The 13,727-nt window shown below is 49.5% G+C and overlaps 1 protein-coding gene across 6 annotated transcripts in view; it reads left to right on the top strand.

The window, feature by feature from the left end:
- Rnf220 (ring finger protein 220) overlaps window positions 1-13,727 on the top strand; it is a 225,590-nt gene that overhangs the window by 119,975 nt on the left and 91,888 nt on the right. Inside the window, exon 1 of one of the 6 annotated variants that reach the window (NM_001310729.1) lies at window positions 1,617-1,764. The exons of the other annotated variants lie outside the window; for them this stretch is intronic. The gene's annotated coding sequence lies outside the window, so the exon portion shown is untranslated. Of the gene's footprint in view, window positions 1-1,616; window positions 1,765-13,727 lie in introns of those variants that run through there. 6 annotated transcript variants of the gene reach the window in all.

The following is a 13,727-nucleotide window of genomic DNA, read 5'->3' as shown; positions in this document are numbered from 1 at the left end:
TACACAGTGAAATGATATCTCAAATAAATAATAAATAAATGTGTGTATACACACACACACACACACACACACACACACACAGAGGTATATTTCTGTGTCCCACCTTGCTTCCTCTAACCTGCACTCCCCTTTCTACTCACACTGAACAGGCAGAAAACTCTTCAGAGCACAAGAGTCATTCTTTCAGGCTGTTACCTTCCTTTGCTGTTGTTGATGGGATCCTGACACCAGCCTCCTGCCTCCCAGTGCAGGGGCTAACCATAACCAGTGAAACTGTGTTCTTTGTAAAACTGTGGACAGTTCCTTTTGCCTCCAAGATAAACTTCCAGCTCTCGAGCATGTTCAGTCTGTCTTACTGATCAAATCTCTGTCTTGCCTCTCTATGGCCAGGTTGGTGGTCTTGCCCATTCTTCTAAAGGCTGCCCATTGATTAAGAAGTGTTGCCCCAGCCCTAGATGAGCTTTGAACTGTGCCCTCTCTCCTCAGCCAAGATCAAAGCTTGTACCTGATAGCATTGCAAGGATCTCTGTGAGGCAGCCTTCCTTTCCTACTTACCCTGGCTACAGCAAGTCCCAGCAACATCCATAGACCATGACGCCAAAGCTGCTGATCTGAAAGGAAGACTAAGGCCCGGCTACAGAATAATGGTCCTCATGAATACTTAGCATAAGGAAGAGGGGGGGAAAATCTGTGTAGCAGGCAGTTTTTGTAAAGCGTTGAACTGTACCACAGATCACCCCCTGACAGGCCCTGATGTTAGCTCCTGGAATGGACCACAAGAGACTCATTAGAAAAAACAAATATTATCGCACGCTGAAATGATTTATGGAGAAAAATGAAAAATTTTGTGTGGCTGCCTTCCCTCTCACTCACTCCCCCTCGCCTCTGCCTTCTTCTGGGGAAGTTATTTATGGCTTCAGACCCTTAACAAGAGAACAGCAAAGCTCCGAGCTGATCACTCCTGCAAACTGCCTACATTTGATTTTTATTAGTGACTTAAAGCTTCCTTTTTTTTCTTTATTGTCCTGGGTGAACCAAAATGCATTTTAATGCCTGCTATTCAGGCCAGATGAGAAATACCTACAGACCCCCTGCACAAGCCAGCCATATTGGTGTCTCTCTCTAGGACCGGGGGTGGTGGTGTAGGAGGGAGAAAGACCAAACTAACTCTTGGACAGAACAGGTCAGGGACTGAGGCCACTGACTGCGTATCTCCCTTGTGTAGAGGCCTCCAGGTACAGCAAATTGCCTTCTTCCTTGAGGCAGAGACTAAACCAAGTTAAGGTAGTGGTGATCAATATGTATCCCATGTTTGCAGTGTGATGCGGTTACTTTGGGCATCTCTCAGGTTACTTCACATAATCTTCCCAGCAACTGGGAAGTGGGCGAATATCCTTAAGATCCCTTTTTTGGAAGAGGAAACCAAACCTCAGAAAAGTCAAGGAACTTAATGAAAGCCACACAGCTAGTGACCAGCTAGGTTTAAACTCGGGAGCACTCCACAGCATCCCATGTCATGCATCATTTCCTTGGTGGATTATGATGTCTCTAGAACCCTGCCTTCTGAGAACTTGCTGGAAGATTCTTTAAAAACCTGCTTCCTAGCTGCAGCTTCTAGCTGAGTCATTACTACACTCCTTGGGAAGTACTGCTTCCAGGGCCTCCCAGCAGGGACTTGGAGATTGCCTTCCAGAAGGGGGAACTTGGAGGGCCCTGAGCTCTTCACACATCCAACAGGGATCCTGACATCTCCAGGTGAAACAGGTATGTTCCCTCTTGTCACCTGCTCCAGATGACTGAAACCCTCAATATACCTCTTACCATGTGTTTCCTGTGTAAACTGTATAAAATGTAATCCTGAGGAAATTGCTTTTGAAGTCCCTCACATGGAATGTGACCCTTATTTCCCTCATTGTGGCAATCAGAACTCATGTAACAGAGGGCAGGCCTGACTGCCAGGATCATGGATCTCTTTCCCATCAGAGCAGCTAGCTGGTCTCCTCCTCTTCCTCCTCCTTCTTAGCTGGTCTTCCTCTTTTTCTTCCTCTTTCTCTTCTTCCTTTCCCTCCCCTCCCTCTATCGAGATCAGAGGGCAACTTGTGTGAGTTTGTTCTCTCTTTCACTACGTAGGGTCCAGAGATCAAACTCAGGTCATGAGAATTGTTAGAAAATGCCTCCAACCCACTGAGCCATCTCACAGGCTTCTTAGCCGTTTCTCATATGCATGTTGGCAGCAACCAATAACAGATGGGGCAACATAGGCTGTCCAGATCATCCTTAAGGCAGCTTTATCATATCAGTTTTCAGTTTACCAGATGTTTCCCATCAGCCCGACAGTTAACTAAGATGCGCCAGAAGCTCCCAGGGCACTGGGTACCACTAGACCAAGGCTGTGACCTCCCAGAGGGCATCAGTAGAGGACTACACATTCAGCTTCAAGCCTTGCTAGAATTTCTGCTTCTTAAGATGTCTGCCTGACACCTAGATGGTGTTGGGAGTGAAGCTGTCACCAGGACGTAGAGGACTTACTGAAAAGATGGCTTGGGAGTGAGGACCTGGGTCCACAATCCCAAGTAACCTTAATCTCCAAAATTGGTCTCGGAAAAAAGCAAAGGTTCCAAGAAAGATAGGCTTATTAACAAAAGAGAGGCAGGGCCCTGGATGAGTGGCCACGGAGGCTACACCTCCACGTGACCCATAACTCACTGTGACATCTCAACAGAGGAAGAGCTGCTGAGGCGGGGGCTCCCCGGGCTCCCCATCCCCACCTTGTTTCTGACTTACTAGAGTCCCCTGTGTATATCTGTGGAGGCAAGGAAGGACTTGGGCCATCTGTGCCCCCCGGAATCTTTCCTTGGCACTTTGGGCCTGGAGAGGGGAACAGGATTGAGCTGGAAAAAGGAGCAGTCACTCCGGGAGCTGGAGGGGGCGCAAAGGGGGGTGGGGGAGCTGGAGCCTCTCCTTCTAGCCCTAGCCGCTCCTTGGCCAGCCGGGCTGAGCCTCATTCCTGAGGGCGGGTCTCTCAGCAGGGTTGCTAGGCGCGGTGAGTGGGGTGCGGGCATAGGCAATGCCTGGAGACCACTGGGGAGGCTGGGAAGAAGGAATGGCATTATTTGGCTGGTCCCTCCCTCCCTCCCTCCCCCAGCCTCAGCGCAGTGAGCTTTCCGGAGGGATGGTTATGAGCCCGCCCATCCCAAGGCCTTCCTCTTTGTGAGAAGACCTCCCCATCAGACCCCCCACCATCCCTGGCTTCGCCCCTCCCCCTCCCCTCCGGTTCAGCAGATCCAGAGTTAAGCCTGGGGTTAATGCCCAGTGACACCTGCAGGTTGGCTAGTGTTGTTGACATGGGGGTGGGGGGAGGGGAGGGGGCGATGGGGGAGATCGTTGGTGGCTTTATTATGGAGAACTCAGCAGGCCTGGGGCCTTCTATTGTCCAAGTGGCAAATAAATAAATAGGAGAAAGTAAGTCTTCCCCATGGCTTACCGACGGGAGGTTAACAGCTGGACATGACATGACAAATTGGGCATTTTTCTTTGGGGACTGATCCTTACTGCAGCTAGCAGGGAGAATGAGGGAGAGAGGGAGGGGGACTGGAGAGAGAGAGAGAGAGTGAAAGCGAGCGCATGGGTCGTGGAAGTGAACATTGGAGCTGTGTGTATGGGCATGAATATGTGGCTGAGGCATTCAGAGACTATGGTGCTGTCATATTTTTTATCTTTAAAAAAAATGGCAAAGGGAGCAGTGTGTGCTTGTCACAGTGTCTCAGGACCTGGTGCAGGGTTGGAGGGAGCATACCCCCTGAGAATCTGTCACCCTAGGCTTTTCCCATCCTTGTCCTGCCAAATGGAAAACCAAAAGGTGGCCACTGGTCCCCATCCTAAAGGGCCTCCTCCCTCCAGGTGGGTGGCATTTATAAGCAGATGAATGATGTAGAGACACGGGGCTGTGTGGCTCTTGCCATCTTGCCCCACTGCTTGAACTAGTCCCCGTTGGACAGCCAAGCCTCCAGCTTGTCTCTGTAGCTAAGATCAGAGAGCTGCAGCCTTGGCTCAGCTCGCTCTTCTCCATGGAGATCCCAGGAACAAAGCTGGAAGACCAGAAGACTGACTATTGCCTCTGGCCAAGGCTCTTCCTGAAGACCATTAGGGAGGCTGGGACCTAGAGTGGCCTTGAGGCATAAGGAGAAGGCTTGATCCCTGCCAGGGCTCAGCACTAGGTAAGCTGGGGAGTGGGAATCAGTTGCTGGGCATTACCTTCTGAGGCAGCAGGCTGTGGTGGCACATAGCTTGATCTGACACTGTGTCCTATTCCGCCTCCTTTTGGTCATTTAGTCTCTATGAGCCTCCGTAATTTCCTCTAGGTGCAACAAGGATGGAACTGATATGTTCCACCTGGACCATTGTGGGGGGGGGGGTTCTAATTGAGGTAACACACCTGTGCTGGGTGCAGAGTCTGGCCCTATGATGAATCCTTTGCAAAGGCCTAGCGCTGCTCTGAGCCGTCTCCTTCTCCTTGGTGTCCTGTGCCTTAAGACTGAGACTAGACAAACCCACGGAACTGTCTCTGGTGAGAGGAAAGTATGGTCTGTTTATATTCATGGAAGTCACATCTCCACAATTGCCAAAGGCTGAGAACCCTAGGGAAGCTGGCCTGCAGAAACATTGCCTCCTTCTAGGCTCTTGATTCTAGCAGTGGGTGCAAGAAGCCTCTCTGGCTGTGGTTCTGACCATGACTGTGGCATGGGAGAGCCTGTCCAGTTTTCCAGGGTCTCACCGGGGCAGGAGTCAATATCTGTCTTTTAAGGACAGTCATGAATGTTCTGGAAAGCATATTCTGCATTCTTCTGGGACCAAGAGAACTAAAAGAAAATGGAGATTAAGGCTGGATTAATTCATTCCTTTACTGAGCATGTGCCAAGTGTCAACACTGCTCTTGACCCTGGGAATGGAGCTGTACACAATGGGGTAAGGGTCAGTGGGGGAGGGGGAGGGGTGCTGTCCTGCTGGCTCAGCCACCTCAGCTCTCCAGAAAAGCACATGAGAGCCCTGTGAGTTGCCCCCTCCAGCCCAATTCCATGTGCTCAGCGAGGCCCTGTCTTTTACTCTCTTTGATCTTCTTGAATTCAAATCAGTCCTGCCCAGGGGAGCTGGTCCCGGAGGACCCTGGGACATAAAGCAGGAGAAGAGGACCTGGTGTACACTGGGTGTCCTCGGTTGGAGGGGACAGTGCCTGGTGGTTCCTGGAGCTGTGCTAGAAGTTTGAGAAACACATGAAGGAGCATGCCAGAGCTCTCTGGCACTGTGCATACATTGTCTAACCTCACCCACCCGGGCACTTTGTACAGAGACGCTCTAAGCTTCAGAATGGCACTGGCCCTTTAACCCCAGCACTGACAGGCAGAGGCAGACAGTTTTCTGTGAGTTCCAGGCCAGCCTGGTCTACTTAGTGAGTTCTAGGACATGTGGTGAAACCTTCCCTCACCCCCACTCCCCAAAAAAAGAAGAAGGGAAAGAAGTGGAGGAGGAGGAGGAAGAAGGTATACCAGAGCTGGCCAGTAGCTAGAACTCAGGTTTGAAACCAGAGCCTGTGTTCTTGCCTTTTCCCAGAACCCCTCATACTGGTTTCTCTCACCCAGGCCAGAGAAAGCCAGTTAGCCAGAGCGGAGGAGGAGGCAGAGACCAGGAGAGCTGGCCACACCAGACAGGTCTAAAGAAGAACAGAAATCTAGGGGACCTAAAGATAGGAGAGATCCCTGTACCTCCCTAACATAGCATAGTGGAACACAGTCATCAAAAGACATGTCCACGTGGTCCTCTACTTCATGACATGTCCTCCTGCACAGAGGAAGGGGCTGTCTGAACCTGAGACAGATGTGGGGTCTAGTTCCCAAAGCATTTGAGCAGCCCCCATGTCACAGCAAGATTCAGAAGCTGTCGGGCCTTGCTGTATGACAAAGGTGATGAGCTAAGTAGACCGTGGTCCCACTGCTCCTGCCCAGATGAGATCATGGAGGGAACTGGAGAGCTAACTCTCAGCCTTGGCCACTCCGACCACATTTCCCCCACAGCCATTGCCAAAAGGCCAAATCGCTGCCCTCCTTCTCAACCCTAGTTTGGTGGCCCTCAGGTCCCACCCAAGAGTCTCCATGCCATTTCTACCTGGAGAGTCATCTGCTTTGAGAGAGAGAGAGAGAGCTGGAGGCACCAGAGCTTTCTTCTTCCAGGAAGTCCCTTCCCCCACCCCACCCCACCCAGCCCCACCCGCTACTCACGCCCCTATATAATATTCCACGTTAGAGCTCATAAATGCTACTGCGGGTCCCCAGCCTGATTGAATTTGGAAGCCATTGTTTACAGACGTCTGGCTGTACAGGGGGATTTATTGAATTTTCCATGAAATGTTGCTCCCCTAATGCTGTAAAAGGCAAGCAGCCCACATCAGAGGAGCCCTGCGCTACAGGATCATGTTACCTCGAGATGGAGTGCCTGCCTCACGGTGTCCATGCACCAAGCTCTAGCTCTGGGCAGACACAGAGGCCTACAGTGTCACACCTTCTGAGCCAACCTCTTGCTCTCCTTTCCCCTCTGCTCACTTCCAGTCAGTCAGAAAGTCCATCCCACCTGCGATGGCCCTCCTGCTGCAGTGGCTGCATGTCTCCTCCCCTGAAGGTCCTCCTTGGCATTCCCTAAACTCTGAATCATATCTCTCTTGCAGATGGCACATAGCAGGTGCTCAGTATAGACAGGGAGAGAAGGTGGCAGGGCAGAAAAAGGCTGAAAGGAGCTGGGATGTTCAAAAGCATCATAGGGTAAGAGGGATCCTTCCTCCCAAGCTGCTGGCACGCGGAACCCCTGGATCTGGAGCATAAGAGACCCCGGGACCAAGAATGGTACAGCAGCCTGTAAACATTGAAGTGGAGACATGTCATTTGTATACTGTGCGGTACGGCCAGACTGGCTTTTCCCTATATTAGAAAGCACATCCTTCAAACCCCCATCACTCGAGTTTCCAACCCCTTCCCAGCCTCACTGCGCAGTTTATTTCTATTTAAGCTCCTTCATTTCTCGCAGCTGCCTCATTTCTACCGCCATCCTTAACTCTTTATTGAATCTGTTCTCTTGAAGGTCATTAGTCCAAATCCCAAGTTCATCTTGGTCCCCACCCATCTTAGCACCTTCCTCAACCTTTATCTGTCCCTGTCTCTCTCATACCCTCTCCCTGGCCCTTTGTCACCAACACCTTCTCTTTTCATCCACCCCACCCTAAATAACAGGAGGTGTTCTTGGGAGTTCCATGTTGGTCCCCTCTCTCCCAGCATGCACTTCAGCCTGATGAGCTCATCCTTCCTGCACTTGGCTGTCATCCTTATAAGGCTCCAAAACCTGACCTCGTGCTGCTCCACTCCCATTTTTTTTCCAACTGCCTGGTGAATGTCCTCTGCGCTCTGGCCCACAGACATCTAAGAATGGAGTCTTTCCCTCCTCACCCCACGTGCTCCACAATGCACCCTCCTCAGGCCTTATCTACGTAGATGACATTATCACCCTCTCAATTACTCAGTCATGAGATCCTGAAGTGGTCTTCAGCAAAGATGCTGTAGACTGGGACATTGAGTGCATGCTGATTGTTTCCACCTGGGCTCTGCCTGTGGCCCTTAGTTCCCACCCCACCCCCACCCCACCCCCCCCGCCCCCGAACACGTACATTAGCACACAACTTGATTACTTTCCTTATTTGGTCGCCACCATGAGCAGATCCACTGAATTTCAGATACCTAAGCTGATACCTCCTATAGATACCTCCTATAGATACCTCCTATAGATACCTATAGAAGCTTAGGCATCCTCAGCCTCCTGTCCCACTGGTCACTAGCTGGTCACTAGATCCTATGGATCCTGTATTATAGTGCTGACTTGTTTTTGTCCTCCTCAGTACAGTGAGTTTTACGTTGTCCCAGATTCTCCCAGGTGATGTCCACCATCTGTCTCTCCTTGCCATCCCTGCTGCTAGCATGGCACTCTAAGACCTGTCTAAACCGCCCCCCCGGCAGATTCCCCATCCCTGAACCCAAGCTCTCCTTTACCGCTTGCATATACACTTGCTATTCCCTTAACTGGAGTGCGCTCCTGCCCTGCAGGCTCTTCACCCTGATCCCCCGCTCAGTCTCTATTTAGTATTCTCCTGATCCTTCTTGAAGACCAAATCCTGGGCTTTTCCCTCTGGGAAGTCTTCTCCCTAGTCATCAGTGAGCCCTTCTTTCCACCAAACAGGCTTTTCACTTTCCCTGGGCCCTGTCAGAGCAGATGGAACAGGTCATAATAGGTCAGGATTTTCTCTCCCAGCCTTCTTTGTGGGTCTCAGACAGTGGGTTCTGAGGGATGGTCTCCATCCTGCACCCTTCCTAGACTGAATCCCGGTGTTAACTGTGCGGTGATGTTTTTCCATCCGCCACAGTGTCCTAAAGTCTCAGAACTCCCTCCCTTTCTTAACCAGCCCTGATATCTCTTCCTTCCAAGTTCTGTCCCTCATTGTGGTGGCCTCCCTCTGTCTGTGTCTTACCCGGCCTCACCAGTGGGATTGATGGACCTCCAGAGAGAAAGCAGTGATGGTCCAGGAAAAGCATGTGTTCCCCACTTAGACAAACAGGCCACACTGCAGGGAGCCCTGGAGAGAGCCCCCAGGCCAGCCTTTTAGCTGGCAGCCTGACCCTTTCTCCCTGAGGAAGGGGGAGCAATGGTTCTGCAAAGCAGTAGCGACATGTTGTTTTCTCAGATTTCATTGGTTTATTTATCCTATGTGTGGGTGCCATCTGTCCAATCTCCAAAATGAGGCACAGCCGGGACTCTAAGCCACCCCAAGATCCCTGTCCTCAATGGACAGCTCTGAAGGGTCCTAGAAACAAACTTAAGTTTGAAGTTTATCCCAGGCAGAGCAGAAGCTTGGGAAGGCCTCGGGCCTTAGAGCGCTATTGACCTCTACATAGAAGGAGACGGGCTAGGGGATGCGGGCCGTAGCTCAGTTGGTAGAGTGCTTGCCTAGCACGCACAAAGCTGGCGTTCAATCCCTAGCCCGGCAAACAACTGGGCTGTAGACTGCCTCCTGCCAGCTCTCCATCCTAGTAGGCCCTTGAGCAAGGCCAGGAGGTACTGGGGGGCTTAGAGAAATGGACTAAGGCCAGTCCATGGCAAGAGTCCAGGAGGGCCAGACTGACCCTCCCATTACAGCTGAGAGAAGCAGGAATAAGAGATAGAAAAGCAGGATAGAGATAATTAAGGCTGTCGACAATCGGGGCCAGGGCCTGCTGTGTGCTAGTCTATGGGTGCGTGTTGGCTGGAGGGCTTTTAAGTTCTGTGCAGGGAATGGAAGTTTTTCCGAGCGCGGAGACAATAGGGGCAGGCCTCCCCTCCCCACGTACCTCCGTTCCAGGGAACGCCCATATCGAATCTGAGGACTTCTCTTCAGTGTTGTGCCTAATGGGAAAAGAAAGCCATGGGGAGAACGGGAGAGGAGGGTACTCTAGACGCCCGCCGTACGAAGGTCGCCTTCTGTCCATTCTCAGGAACCGGAGCCTCCCTGAACACCTTGGTCTGCAGCAGATTCCTGCATTACCTTAACCTTGCCCAGCGGTACCTGGGAGTGGCCCGGAAGTACCGCATAGCCACGCAGTTGGGGGCTTCTTCCCAGGATTTCAGATCTGGACTGCTTCCTGCCAATATGGCTCCTTGGTCACCTTGGAACAAGGATCCCTCGTCCCTTTCTCCCATGGTGTCCCCCAAATGTAGGCACTTTCCTAGTGTCACTTGAGCCATCCCCCACCACAGAAACCCAAGTTGTCTTCCCTCAGCCCCTGTAAATCTGCCCCCTCCTGCCTTTATTTATCACCCATATCTAATCAGACAAGCAAGTCCCGGCCTTCTTTCTTTTATCCTCTCCCCTCCTACAACCACTCATAATGGGGAGGGGAAAAAAAACCCACCCCTGATCCCACTTCACGGGGATAACTGTTATCCATCTCATACTCTATTTCCTTTCTCAATGCCAAATTGAAAAAGCGCAAGTGTTAGAATCGTGAATGCCTAAATAAGACCTGTGTCCGTGCCACCTAAGAGCTGTGTGACTTGGTGCCTCTGTTGTCCTGTTGGTGAGATGAACTGTCTGTCATACTACCTGCTTACTGGGGAGACATGACTTCTCAGGATGACTTCTCGGGAGGACCAGCTAGGAAGGTGCTGGGTTCAATGTTTACTGTATCAAAACACTCAGGAAACATTAGCGACAGACTTACAGAAGCAAACGCAGACAGAGAGGTCTCTCTGCAGGCCCTTTACCCAGCTTAGCCGGGGCAAACACCTCACACCACCATGGCACCGCCATCAAGGCTAAGAATTTGCTAGGCATGGTGAAACACACTGACATCCCAAAAGACTGAGGCAGGAGTTCAAGTTCAAGAGCAGTGTGAGCTACGAAATGAGATTGTCTCACAAACAAAAGCAGATTGAAAGCTAAGATGTTAGCATTGATACCATTATCATTTAGAGAAACTGTTAATCGGCTGTTCACTGAGCTGCAGGTCCCCCAACTGGCCCAATGATCAACGTCCTTTTTCTCTTCCAGAATCCTGTCCAGAACACATTTATATCATGTTTTTTCTACTTAACATTTTATTGCTAGCAATTTCTAATTCCATTAAATAAGCTTTCAAACCCCTTCTCTAATGATACCAAAATATTTCATTGTGCAGTATGCTTTGATGCTTAGCCATTTTCCCTCCATGAATATTTAGATGCTTCGTTTTTCTTTCTCATTTATTTGTTATTATTCATAACATAAAACACCAGTGAACATTGTTAAATATGCAGTTTTATTTGTGTGTTTGTTTGTTTGTCTTATTGAATGGCCCCAACTGTAGACCAGGCTGGCCTGGAACTCAGAGATCTGCCTGCCTCTGCCTCTCAAGTGCTGAGATTAAGGGTGTGTGCCACCACACCAAGCAAATAATTCATATTTTGAGAATTCCTGATAATTTTCGTGGGTTAGAAATTGTTAGGTTGGGCTGGAGAAGATGGCTCACCAGTTAAGAGCACCGACTGCTCTTCCAGAGGTCCTGAGTTCAATTCCCAGCAACCACATGGTGGCTCACAACCATCTGTAATGGGATCCAATGCTCTCTTCTGATGTGTCTGAAGACAGCTCCATTGCATTCATTCATTCATTCATTCATTCAATCAATCAATAAATAAATAAATAAATAGTAAGAAATAAATTGTTAGGTCAGGCTAGCAAGAAGGGTAAAGAGTAACTGCTTGAGTTTGAGTTCCTGAAACTACATGGCAGACAGAACCTGTACCCAGAACCTGCCCTCTGGCTTCCACACTCACACCGTGGCCTAAGCCTCTTGCATAAAAACATAAATAAATTTAAGTATATATCCTTAAATAATTGGAAAACAAGAAAGTATTAGGTCAAAAATGTATGAATTTGGAGCCTGGGGATATACCTCAGTGGCAGAATGCAGGCCTGGGGTGTGAGGTTCCTGGGTTTGAGTCTTACCATTTCTGTCTGTCTTGTCTGTCTGTCTGCCTGCATGTCTGTGTGTGTCTCTCCCTCTCTTTTATACACAATTGTGCATGAGCGCGCGCACACACACACACACACACACACATACACACACACACACAAAGAAAAGGCATGGGATTTTTTAAAGCTATCGATGCATTGATAAGATGGCCTCCCAGAAAGGTTAGACCAGCAGACTCAGTAGCAATGAATGATTATGCTCATTTTCTTAAAACATACCCCTATGATCAATTTTTAAATCTTTACTAATTTAATTAGAAAAATAAAGCTTGGGCCAGCAAGATAGCTCAGCTGGTAGAAGACACTTGCCACCAAGCCTGGCAACCTGAGTTCAGTTCCACATGGTAGAAGAGGAAGCTCAGGGCTTGCACACTCCCTCATACACAGTCAGTCAATCAACGCAAAACAAGCAAAGCTTCATGCACGTGGAGCAGTCTCTCATTGGCTTCCCTGCCCCAAATTCAGCTTGCACATCCCCACCAGGGCATGTATCCTGGCCTGAGGTTTTACCATAGTCTTTCTCTGCTCCATATCCTTCAGTCTTTGTCCGTCTGTCTCTCTCTCACACATACACTACACCCACACACACCACGTAAGCTAGAACTCCTCAGTGTGACATTCCCACAAACCAAGCTTTAGCCTCCACTCCTCACCTGTACTTCTGGCTCTTCTTGGGAACGGTTAGCAGCCTACCTCTGGAGTCCCCACCCAGTGCTGGCAACTGATCACCTCTGTGCATCACCCTTGTGGTACTGGGAGATGCTGTCAAAACACAGGTGACAGGTGACCGAAACAGGGGCTGTGGAGGCTGATCGCTTAAGGTGCTCAGAGGAAGAGGAAGCAGACTGAGAACCAGTGACCACACAAACAGGTCTTGTAACTGGCTTCCTTTTGGCTCGTATGTGTGCATCATCTCAGACCCTCCTGGATGAAAACGAAGCCCCTCATCTTGAGCGTTCTGGTTGACCCACTCCCATCCTTGACTCGCATCTCTTAGTGACTCAAGTGAGACTGGGAATCATGTGCAATGCCTCTGTCTCAGTCACTCACTCCAGCACACCAGACACCATCCAGTCCTATTAAGCTTCATTGTCTCTAGCCTCAGCTACTGTGTCAGTCTCTGTAATGTCTCCCTTTTCCTAAGTATCTCACCAAGCTCTATTCCAGCCTATAACTAAAGACTTTAGTACAGGCATCTGACCCAGTCCTTTTCCTGTGTGCAAACCCTGCTGTTCTCAAAGCTAGCTAGAACACATCTCTCCAGTAGCATGGATGCCTGTGTCTGAGCTGGTCTCTACCTGTTCTCCCACTAGTTTCTCAATACTCTCCATCCTGAGTTTCATACTGTTGTTTATCTTTCTCAGGACACCAACTCCAGCTGCCTGCCTTTGCACCTGCTCTCTCCTCTTTCTCTGTAACTTCTAGCCCTTCTCCCTCAACCCCCACCCTGGCTCCGATGAACTCATTTCCAACCTTAGCCTAGACTCACTTACTGCACCTTATATACACACACACACACACACACACACACACACACACACAATCAGGACTGGTGCTACTTTGTGTATTTACTCAACACACACACACACATACACACACTACTCACACCTCTAATAAGGTTATTTCATTATAATAGCGTGGTTAATCAACTGTTTCATCAACAAAACTGTGTGCTCAGTGAGACCAGGGGTATGTTTTGTTTCCAGCTTGCTGTCTCCACTAGTATAGGACCTTGAACATGGTAAATGTTCCACAAATATTTGCTGACTCTAAGAGTGACTACATACTTCAAGCCATCTAGTGGCATAGTCCTGACACCTCCTAGTCTCAAGTTCTCTGTCACTAAGAATAAAGTAACATCTTTTTAGCCGTTATACTCTCTGCAAAACTGTCAACAGCTAGGGAGAGCCACGAGAAGACAAGGGCCTGAGATTAGATTTTTTTTTCTGTTTAATTTCTCTACATTCTGCCCATCAACCCAGCAGACAAATATTTATTATGCAATATTGAAGACCCACAGTGAAGAATGTAGAATAGAACTAAGGAGAAATTCCTGGAATAAATGTTATGTCCAGGTAGTGTCCTCTCTCTGAGGCTTCTTGTTGTACCAGTCAAGATTCTATTCAGAAGCAGAGTCCTACAGATGGGG

Source organism: Mus musculus, chromosome 4 (genome assembly GCF_000001635.26).
Source record: "Mus musculus strain C57BL/6J chromosome 4, GRCm38.p6 C57BL/6J".
Classification (NCBI taxonomy): Eukaryota; Metazoa; Chordata; class Mammalia; order Rodentia; family Muridae; genus Mus; species Mus musculus.
Note: the sequence above shows the minus strand (reverse complement) of the source record. Positions and strands in the feature narration are given on the sequence as shown.